The sequence below is a fragment of the Rhinoderma darwinii genome, unplaced genomic scaffold, assembly GCF_050947455.1.
Source record: "Rhinoderma darwinii isolate aRhiDar2 unplaced genomic scaffold, aRhiDar2.hap1 Scaffold_547, whole genome shotgun sequence".
NCBI lineage: Eukaryota > Metazoa > Chordata > Amphibia > Anura > Rhinodermatidae > Rhinoderma > Rhinoderma darwinii.
The window spans coordinates 44,772-54,333 of record NW_027464097.1 but is presented as its reverse complement, the minus strand read 5'-3'; the positions used below and the strand labels follow the sequence as shown (position 1 = coordinate 54,333).

At 44.5% G+C, this 9,562-nt stretch overlaps 1 long non-coding RNA gene across 3 annotated transcripts; it reads right to left on the bottom strand.

The window, feature by feature from the left end:
- Window positions 1–1,434: 1,434 nt before the first annotated feature.
- Window positions 1,435–9,316, bottom strand: LOC142723106 (uncharacterized). 3 transcript variants are annotated; one of them, XR_012875325.1, is made up of 5 exons: window positions 8,929–9,316; window positions 5,837–5,955; window positions 5,496–5,698; window positions 4,335–4,429; window positions 1,435–1,942 (listed from the first exon to the last, which is right to left on the bottom strand). It is a non-coding gene; the product is annotated as an uncharacterized LOC142723106 (long non-coding RNA). The 3 variants fall into 3 exon arrangements; XR_012875326.1 differs by having other exon boundaries at window positions 5,837–5,952; XR_012875324.1 differs by lacking the exon at window positions 8,929–9,316 and having other exon boundaries at window positions 5,837–8,296.
- Window positions 9,317–9,562: the final 246 nt, after the last annotated feature.

Below are 9,562 nucleotides of genomic sequence, written 5' to 3'. Positions count from 1 at the left end.
ACTAGTTTAAATTCTCGGACATTCCTTTTAAGGAAATATTTATCGGGGCACAATGCACCATTTCTGGGCGCTGTATCCAATGTTTATCTGGACAGTCGCCTGGTTATTTTTCTGGACTTTGTATGCACTATTTACCTGGATGCTGGGTAATAATTATCTGAGTTAGAAACAGGAGGACCTGCAATCTCATCAACATTGTCCTTTCCTCATAAAATGTTCTTCTTGAGACATCTGATGGATTACTCTGAAAATATGGCGTAGATGCCAATCAAGGTCCAAAGGTTGACATCCTCAATGGCCTCCAGGATCTGAATTATACCTTTTTCTTTCACTAACCCATTTCTCTAGGAGTCATATATAAAGGTTGGGTCTATGGAGCCCAGATGAGCTACATTAGCAACTTTGAAAGAGCAGCCTCAGAGACATTCAGCTCCAGGATGGTCTGTGTCAGATAAGTAGTGGTTCAGAACGCACTAGACGATGTAGGTGCACGAATAGGGTCCCAGCCCAATCGTAGTCAAAATAAGTATTTGGCACACAAAGCTGAAGTTTAAAGAAGAAATCTTGATTATTTTTTTCAAGTGGTTGTAGATGCCAGAGGCTTAGTGCGACGCTTCGTTCATTACATGACCTTCATCAGGCACTGTGCCGTTCTGATTGCTGGTACATCCAGTAGTTGGCGCTTCGTTCCGAATGGCAGCTGACCGCTGTAGTTGGCGCACTTGAGATTTCTTAAAACTTTAGCTTTGAGTGCCGAATACTTATTTTGGTCTGTGTCAGATGTTAGGGATGAAGTCTACAACTGGCCAGACCACCTATCTTTCCTTCGCTCTGGAAATATAGGACAGTCCACGAGGCAGCACATCATGTCTGGTCAATTCCCCTACTACTCTGTACACTAACACCTTCAAAAGAGAAGAGGAAGGTGCAGATGTGACGTTCAGGTTAGGTATTTGCAGTATTGAAGTTGTATTGTGCTCCCCTTGGAGCGCTGTGCAAAGGCAAAACTCTTTTATCGGAATGATGTGTAGATGGTTGGTACTCTATTTGGGTGCGCAGGCTTAGCTTGTTGTGTGCTCACTTGGCTAGGTCGGCATTAATGAGTGAAATGTATACAGTACCTTAGGAAAATACAGTGTGAGACAAAGATGATAACAGGAGCGCTCCCTAGAGTAATACCTTGAAAAAAAATGTCAATTAGTCTTCTCACCTTTTAAACCTCTTTGTTGATAAGAACATCGACTGGATGCAGTTGTCTCTCTTTTTGTAGCTTCTTGTTCTTCTGACACGGAGTACAGTATGTCTCAGGCTGGGGGATTTCTTTGCTGGACTTCAATGAATCAGTGACCATGTCCACAATTGATTACACAGGTATAATATAGATTTTATGAAAGTTCTTTGGAATTAAAACAAATTATTTTTATGTATTTGTCTATCCATTTTTATTAGAAATACAATAAATACATTGAGGTATGTTTTTATTGACATGTGTTGCTATCAGCCAGACAGGAAAAAAATATGGATGGCCTTGGGAATCTGTAGAGGCAGCTGTTCTACAGGAAAGGGAGTGCAGAGACCCTACCAAACAGGACGAGGGGAGGAAGTCCATTGCCGGGCATCTGAAGAGACTTGCCATTAAACACCCAAAACCATTGTACTTCACCGCAGCGCTGCGAATCATGGACAAGGCTTCATTTTCAAAGACTTCTGGACAGTTGTCTTTTAATTGGATGGATCTTAAAAACCCCTTCTGGACAGTGGGGGATGGGAAGGAGGAGGTGTGGATGGATGACGGTCCGGCATTCTTAGATGGACATTAGTGGTTCATATCTGCTGCCTCTTTAGCGTAGAGACCTTGATCTGGCACATCCCTTTCCATCGCTGACGTTCTCGACACCAGGGCTTCCTCCTGCTGATGTTGTACGGTACATTCCCTTCAGTTCTGAAACAAGAATAAATAAAATGTCCTAGTGAAGAGTTGTTCTCTTGAAGATATTCCCCGTGACCCACACCAAGACCCTTTATCTGCCAGGTAGGTAGATAGTGCGTTCTATGTTCAACTAAGATACAAAATTCACAAGTAAATCTGCTCAACTAAGATGCGGTTAACACAAAGGTTTCAAAACGGGGACAGATAGGGCGCCAAGCGATGGTAGAATTTTATTTAAATACGCGTTTCTGGCACGACTTGTCCCTTTATCTGATCTTAACCTGACGAAGGGACCAGTCAAGTTTAGTCCCGGACCAGTCCGGTCCAGAAATACAGTCAAAATAAAATGGGTTTTACTTTACTGTCCACGTGTGAAGTATTTGTGTTACCCGCCGCTTACCAATTTTTAAAGGGGAACTCCAAGAAAAATTTGTCATGCAATCAAAGGCGCAGTGCCCACCCAAACTACATCGCAGGATTTTATTTAAAAAATTGGCTGTTATCTATTGGATTACTCCAATATGTAAAGGCCAATATCACTAACAGCTCCTGGCTCAGCCAGCAGAAGTGGGGTCCGGAGCCGAATGGGACCCAGAGCTGCTGAAGGAGCGGGAAGTACATAAAGGGGATTTGTCCGGGGGTCTGAATACATTTTAGGGTTTGGTATTAAAGGGGTTTTCCAGGCTTTATAAAAATTGTAATTCAAACTGAAAATTGCACCATTTAGCAAATACCCACCTTCTAATTCTCTGCGGCTCCAGTGCCGGCGGTTCACAATCCCCTGCCGGCCTGTTTACATAGGCTGGACCAGTGATGTCCCGTATCGGCACATGATCGAACTAGTCAATCACTGGCCACAGTGGTCACGTGCCATACTTACTTAGATCACTTCTGCAGGTGATACCCTCCCTCTATACTGTCCTTACTGCAATGTTTTTATAGTGAGGACAGAATACAGGGAATATCTGGTACACAAAGTGTATTCTCACTAACACTGCCCCATGACAAGCCATGCCCAATGAACCACGTTCTGTCAAAGGTACGCCCTGTCAAGTCCTGTCTCAATCCATCTGAAACCGAAGTGTCCCTAGAAAGAAATTCCAAATATTGTCAACTATGCTCTATTAGGGTATAGTATGAAGAATCAGTGCAGTAGGGTCTATATACTACTATATACACAAAGCTGCCATGTGCTGAACATTGCAAAACACACTTTTCATAAAAGAGCGTTAATTCCAGTCCTGCAGTCACCCTGATGACCTTATACTGTGCCAGTACTTGAGGTAGGTGTGCCCCTTTATATATTACTTGCAGCCAGAATTGGCACCGGGATTATCAGCTCATTGACGAATTCTTGAGGTCACATTTGTGTCTTGATGTCACCAGTCTGAACCAATCCTACACCACTTGCTCTTTATAGAATTTTCAGAAAAAAAAATACCCCTAGCAATAAATACTGCATGTAAATAATATTCTCATTACAGTACAACAACAAATAAATGGAAAAAGCACCATATCCCTATTAGGTCCCGCGGACATCATAGAGGTGGTCCTTGACTTCCAGTCCTGCAGTCACCATGAAGACTTTGTGCTGTCAGTGCAGGCAGAATAAAGCTGACATGGTGACAATGTAATGTTTTATATGTACTACTACTCCCTGTACTGACTGATAGTAGAGAGAATGGACTAAGCTGAAGGATTCCCGACTCTTATCAATTCTTTAAATAGGGAATATGCCCTGAATACTAACCCCAAATTTATATTACATTTATAGTAGGACAGATTTACTATTCAAATTGAGCCAGAATTATGGCGTACATGTTGTGCGCCATATTTATTAATTGTTTTAGACACATTTTGCGGCGTGCTTGACAAGGGGCGTGGCCTAGAATAAAGGGGCGTGTCTTAAACTAAGCCAACCAAGAGGTGGTATAAGGAAGAGAAAAGTGTCTAACATGTCTAGCAAAATCTATCATACATCGTGCACCACTGTGATAAATTTGGCGCAATTTCTGACTTCCTTGTACCAGTTTACACTGTGTAAAACTCAGATAGTTTTAGGCCCCATGCACACTAACTTATTTTTGCGGCCGCAATTCACCCGCAAATCTGCAGGTGAATTGCGACCCCATTCATTTCAATGGGCCCATGCACACGACCTTGGTTTCCACGGTCCATGCATTGCCCAGGAACCTGGACCGCAAAAACAACGGACATGTCTTATTACGGTCGTGTTTTGCGGTACAGGCTCATAGAAAATAATGCACGCGGTCATATGCAGGGCCCGCGATTTGAGGGTGGCCGTGGGTGACACTCCGCGGACATACAAGCCGTAAGTCACGGTCAATGCACCTCACTACGGTCGTGTGCATGAGGCCTTAGTAAATCTGCCCCATGGTAATACCAGTGACAGCCCGCTCTTTCCCGGTGGGGTACAGTCCTCCGCACATCTTCATCCACGTCTCATCTTGCATGTGCCGGTTACTTTTCTCCTTATACCTGAGAAGTAACAAAAATAACATCAGAAACTAAAAAAACACAATTCCAAGTATTTCTCCCCATTTCTAAAAATAACATTTCCTGCAGGTGAATAATGGAAAATATAAAGATATAAATATATTCAGGCCTATGTGTCTGTCCAGGGGGTCAGTGAGGGTCCTGCCTGTTATATGTGGGGAGGTCGTGCTGCACAATAACGGAGGGGAAAATGTCTGTACATCAATATATATTTGTCTCTAGGAGCCCCTACAAAGTCTCAGTGAGGGCCCTGTCTGTTATACGTGGGGAGCTTGTATACAGCGTTAGTAACAGGCATGTCACTCCAGTATAGATATTTTGGGTGCCGGTTCTTCGACCCCACTGTCCATAGTTTAATTAAACACCTTAAGAAAATGGATCATCACTAAGAAGTTTTATTTAAAGGGGTACTCCCATCTTACTATTTCTCTGGGACTCACACCTATGTGGAAAACGGAGGTCTCTCCCTGACCCTGTCCTGCTTTGTTCCCAGATCCCTGTCCCGTCTAATGGCTGCTGATTCCAGGTGGAGAATGACTTCGGAAAGGCCTCGCACGTCCCTCTCTCTATTCTGTTCTATGGAAGTTTCGGAAACAGCTGAGCGCTGTTGAACTATTTGCGTAACTCCCATAGTACAGAACGGAGAGAGCTGCGTGCATGAGCATAGGTGGATATCACATAAACGTCTGAGATGGAGAAAACCCTCTAAAGAGATTATTTCATTAAAGGGGTTGTACATAATTAGAAAAATAGAGCTGCTGTCTTCCAAAAACAGTGCCACACCTGTCCACAGGTGATGTGCGGTGTGTGGACAGCTTAGCCCTATACATTTCAATACAGAAAAGCTGCAATACCACACACAGCCTCTGGACAGAGGTGGCGCAGAGCTTCCATTTGGGTCATAGAGAGGGTCTCCAGCGTGATACCCCCCTCTATGATATCTAAATATCCTTATAGGGCATTTCAGGTGTAACCAGAAGTTAAGGTGATACAAAAAAATATTCCATACATGAGATTTCCTTAATGGAGATATTGTAACAATAATTACTGAAAATATGTAATTGACTTTTTCCTCCATTGTAGGAATAGAACCCGAGAAGCGACGTTTTGGACTACGGAACAGTCGATCCTCCGGATGAAATGCTGTGTGGTTGGAGCGCAGTCCCAGGAGCGCTGGTGTTGATGTGCTGATCCATGTTCTTCTTATCTGGAGCTTGTATACAGAACACGCGATCCTTCTGGTCCGACCTACTAACATATATAAGCACAGCCTAAACACACACGTAATGATATATAATAACATAACATTAACATAACATTACTATGTATCAGCCCTGATACGTCAGTGTCATCATATTTCTGGGGTCCCGCACACAGGATATACGTTACCTCCTGTGATGATGTCACTTCCCTGTATTTCCTGTATGACATGGCTGCTCTTCCTCTTCCCGTTTCCCTTTCTGATGTATTTCCTCTTCCTGTGATAAGACGTGTGCTGTTGCCTCCTGCTGTGTATAACACGAGATGCAACATGTCTTATAAAACATGTAAATAATAATCGCAGAAAGCAAAAAAGATTTTGTTCATTTCCATTCACATCAATGGTTATTTGTTTGCAGCCGTTTTTCTGAGCCATACTTGTCTGTTTTTAGAATCAACTACAGGGAGATTTGAGATGTGGTTTGAGAATTTCTTTCCTATGTAAAACCCACCGATGAGGACAGCTAAGAAGCCTCAGTTATCAGCGAGCGACCCCATCATTAGACTAAGCAGAGTGCCCCCATACAGTGCCAGCAGAGTATTGTCCCTTACACAGTGCCAGTATACTGCCCCCTCATAAACAACCCTACCAGCAGAGACCCCTCAATAAACCATATTGCCAGCAAAGTGCCTCCAATAATTAGTGCCAGCAGACTGCCCCCAATAACCACTACAAGCAGAGTTCCCCCTCACAAATAGTCCCAGCAGAGTGCCTTCCTTTATGCAGCTACATCATGTAAGATCTTCCCTAGTTTGGAAGTCTCCAGGACAATCTGGGAGAGAAAACAAGTGTGATGTAACCTGGTTGCAGTGTGTAAATGTAGCCTGAAACATCACGTGTAGCCCCTAAGTCTATGTTCACATGTTACATATTTATTGCAGATTTCCATGGTCAAATTGACACATAAAGTATGAATGTGAATAGGGTTCTAGAAAACTGCATAAACTTGCAGCAGTAACAATCTGCAGTAGATTGTAATGCAAAGGATGCACAGCCAAATATGCTGCAAAAGCCACATGTAATATATGGAGAAATATTAGGCCTAGTTCACACAGAGTTTTTTTGGAGCGTTTTTTTAAGTGGAAAACGCATCGAAAACCGCACCAAAAAACGTCCGAAAACTAATCTTATTGATTTCAATGGGATGCAGAGGCGTTTTTCCCACGAGAAAAAAACACTCACAGGAAAAAGCAGCGTCAAGCCCTTTCTTCAAGCGTTTCCGTCTCTGACCTCCCATTGCCATCAATGGGAGGCAAAGAAAATGGTTTTCGCAGCATTTTTGCCTGCGGTGCTCAATGGCCGTGGTCGAAAAATGCGTAAAAAAAGCGGCAGAAGGAATTTTGAGGCAGATTTTTCCACCTGCAAAAAACTTGGTGTGTAAACAGGGACTTCGTGTCCACATGTGACCTACTCTATCCAATCACAGCTGTAATTCCAGCCAAGGCTGTCTAAGATTATGTTCACACCCCCCACTTCTCCTGCGGTTTGGCCGCTGCAGCCCGATGAGGAGGGATTATAACTAGAAATTGTGTATATAAAGAACATGCAGAGGTTTCTGTGTGACAGTCTAAGGGCATGACCAGACGTGGCGGAGTTCTGCATACACTGTCCGCATCAATGCCGCACATAATCTGCGTTGCAGATTCTGTCGCGGCTTTGCCTAAAATGGGCATTAAATTGATGCGGACTGGCCGTTGCGTATTGAGGGGGAAAGGGCTTCCCTTCTCTCTATCAGTGCAGGATAGAGAGAAGGGACAGCCCTTTCCCTAGTAAAAGAAAAATAAATTCATACTTACCCGGCCGTTGTCTTGGTGACGCGTCCCTCTTTCGACATCCAGCCCGACCTCCCTGTATGACGCGGCAGTTCATGTGACCGCTGCAGCCTGTGATTGGCCTGTGATTGGCTGCAGCCGTCACTTGGACTGAAACGTAATCCCGGGAGGCCGGACTGGAGGAAGAAGCAGGGAGTTATGGGTAAGTATGAACTTCTATTTTTTTACAGGCTGATGTATATTGTGATCGGATGTCACTGTCCAGGGTGCTGAAACAGTTACTGCCAATCGTTTAACTCTTTCAGCACCCTGGACAGTGACTATTTACTGACATCGCCTATTAACGCTCCTGTAATTACGGGTGCACACACGTAATCACCCGTAATTACGGGAGCCCCATTGACTTCCTCAGTCTGGCTGTAGATCTAGAGATACATAGGTTTAGCCAGAATGAAGAACTATCATGTTAGTAAAACCAGTACGCTCCGCAGCACACATAACATCTGCAGACTTCATTGCGGAATTTTCACTCTCCATTGAAGTCAATGGAGAAATTCCGCAATGAGTCCGCAACAAGTCCGCTACATGTCCGCAACAGCCAGTGTATGCTGCGGACACCAAATTCCGCACCACAGCCTATGCTCCGCAGAATTGTCCACAACGTGTAAACGAACCCAACTAAAAAGCTGTGGAAAGCAATGGAGAAACGTGTACGCTGCGGATTTCCGCTGCGGACTATCCGCAGCGGAATTGCAGAGCAATTCCGCCACGTCTGGTCATGCCCTAAGGCTCTGTTCACATCTGCATTGGGGTCCCGTTCTGATGTTCCCGTCAGAGGTTTCCGTCAGAACAGGACCCTGAGCAGACACAAACTGACACCGACGGAAACCAGGGGTTTCCGTTTCCATCACCATTGATTTCAGTAGTTGACTACGCTATTGCTTCCGGCAAAACGAAGGGTCCGGAGCACAAAAGAGACAAACGGAAACCACGGGCACCGGCTCCGTCACCATTGAAATCAATGGTGATGGAAACGGAAACCCCTGGTTTTCGTCGGTGTCTGCTCAGGGTCCCGTTCTAACGGAAACCTCCGACGGAACGTCAGAACGGGACCCCAACGCAGATGTGAACAGAGCCTAATATGGATGAGAAAGGGGAGGTGGGACTACTCATTGTTTATTATGCCCGGATACTGAACTGGTATTACTAGTATTATACCCTGTTCTATGAGCTCTACCCGCTGGAGTACCCCAAAGATGCTTGTACCACTGATCGAGGTGCTATGTGTTTTGTAGTAAAATTAAATTGGTATTTGATTATTTTTTTTACAGTTAATATTTATTAAAAATTCTGTTTTAAAGTTTTTTGCCTGGCAGTGATAGTTTGATATTTGTCCAAAACCTATTTATTTCCATATTTCATGGATATTATGAGGTGGGACTACTCACCTAACCAGTATGTTCCTGACGGGAGCTGCATGCGTCCATCTCATCAAGTCTCCGATCTCCTGGCAGCTCCACTTTGTACAGATCCTACAATGAAAATCTATGCAAAAAGTTTACACCAAAAAAACAGAAAATTCTACTGCGGAACCAGGATTGTTGTTGTGTGGCGGGGCTGCACCTCGCCCTTCTGCTGCCGGAGGTAAACAGTGAAATAGCGCCCCCACCTGCATCACCATAGAGTGGCCATGTGGGGTAGAGAAAAGATAGCAAAGAAAATATAGAAAACCTTTATGTTTACATGTAGTAGAAATCTATTTAATACAAGTGAATAATATTTATAAAAATCGTAATCACATGCTGCGTTAGGCCTCATTCCCACGACAGGGTTTCCCGGCCGGGTGCCGGCCGTTCATAAATCGGCCGGCACCCGGCTGCATTAGGAATAATAGACCCCTAATGGGGCTATTCACACGACCGATTTTTTGACGGCCGGGGAAACCGGCCGTCAAAAAATAGGACATGCTCTATCTTCGGCCGGGTACCCGGCCGCCCGGCTCCCATAGAAGTCTATGGGGCCGGGTAATACCCGGCCATCACCGGGATGTGTCCCGAGTGATGGCCGGGTTTTCCGGCGCTT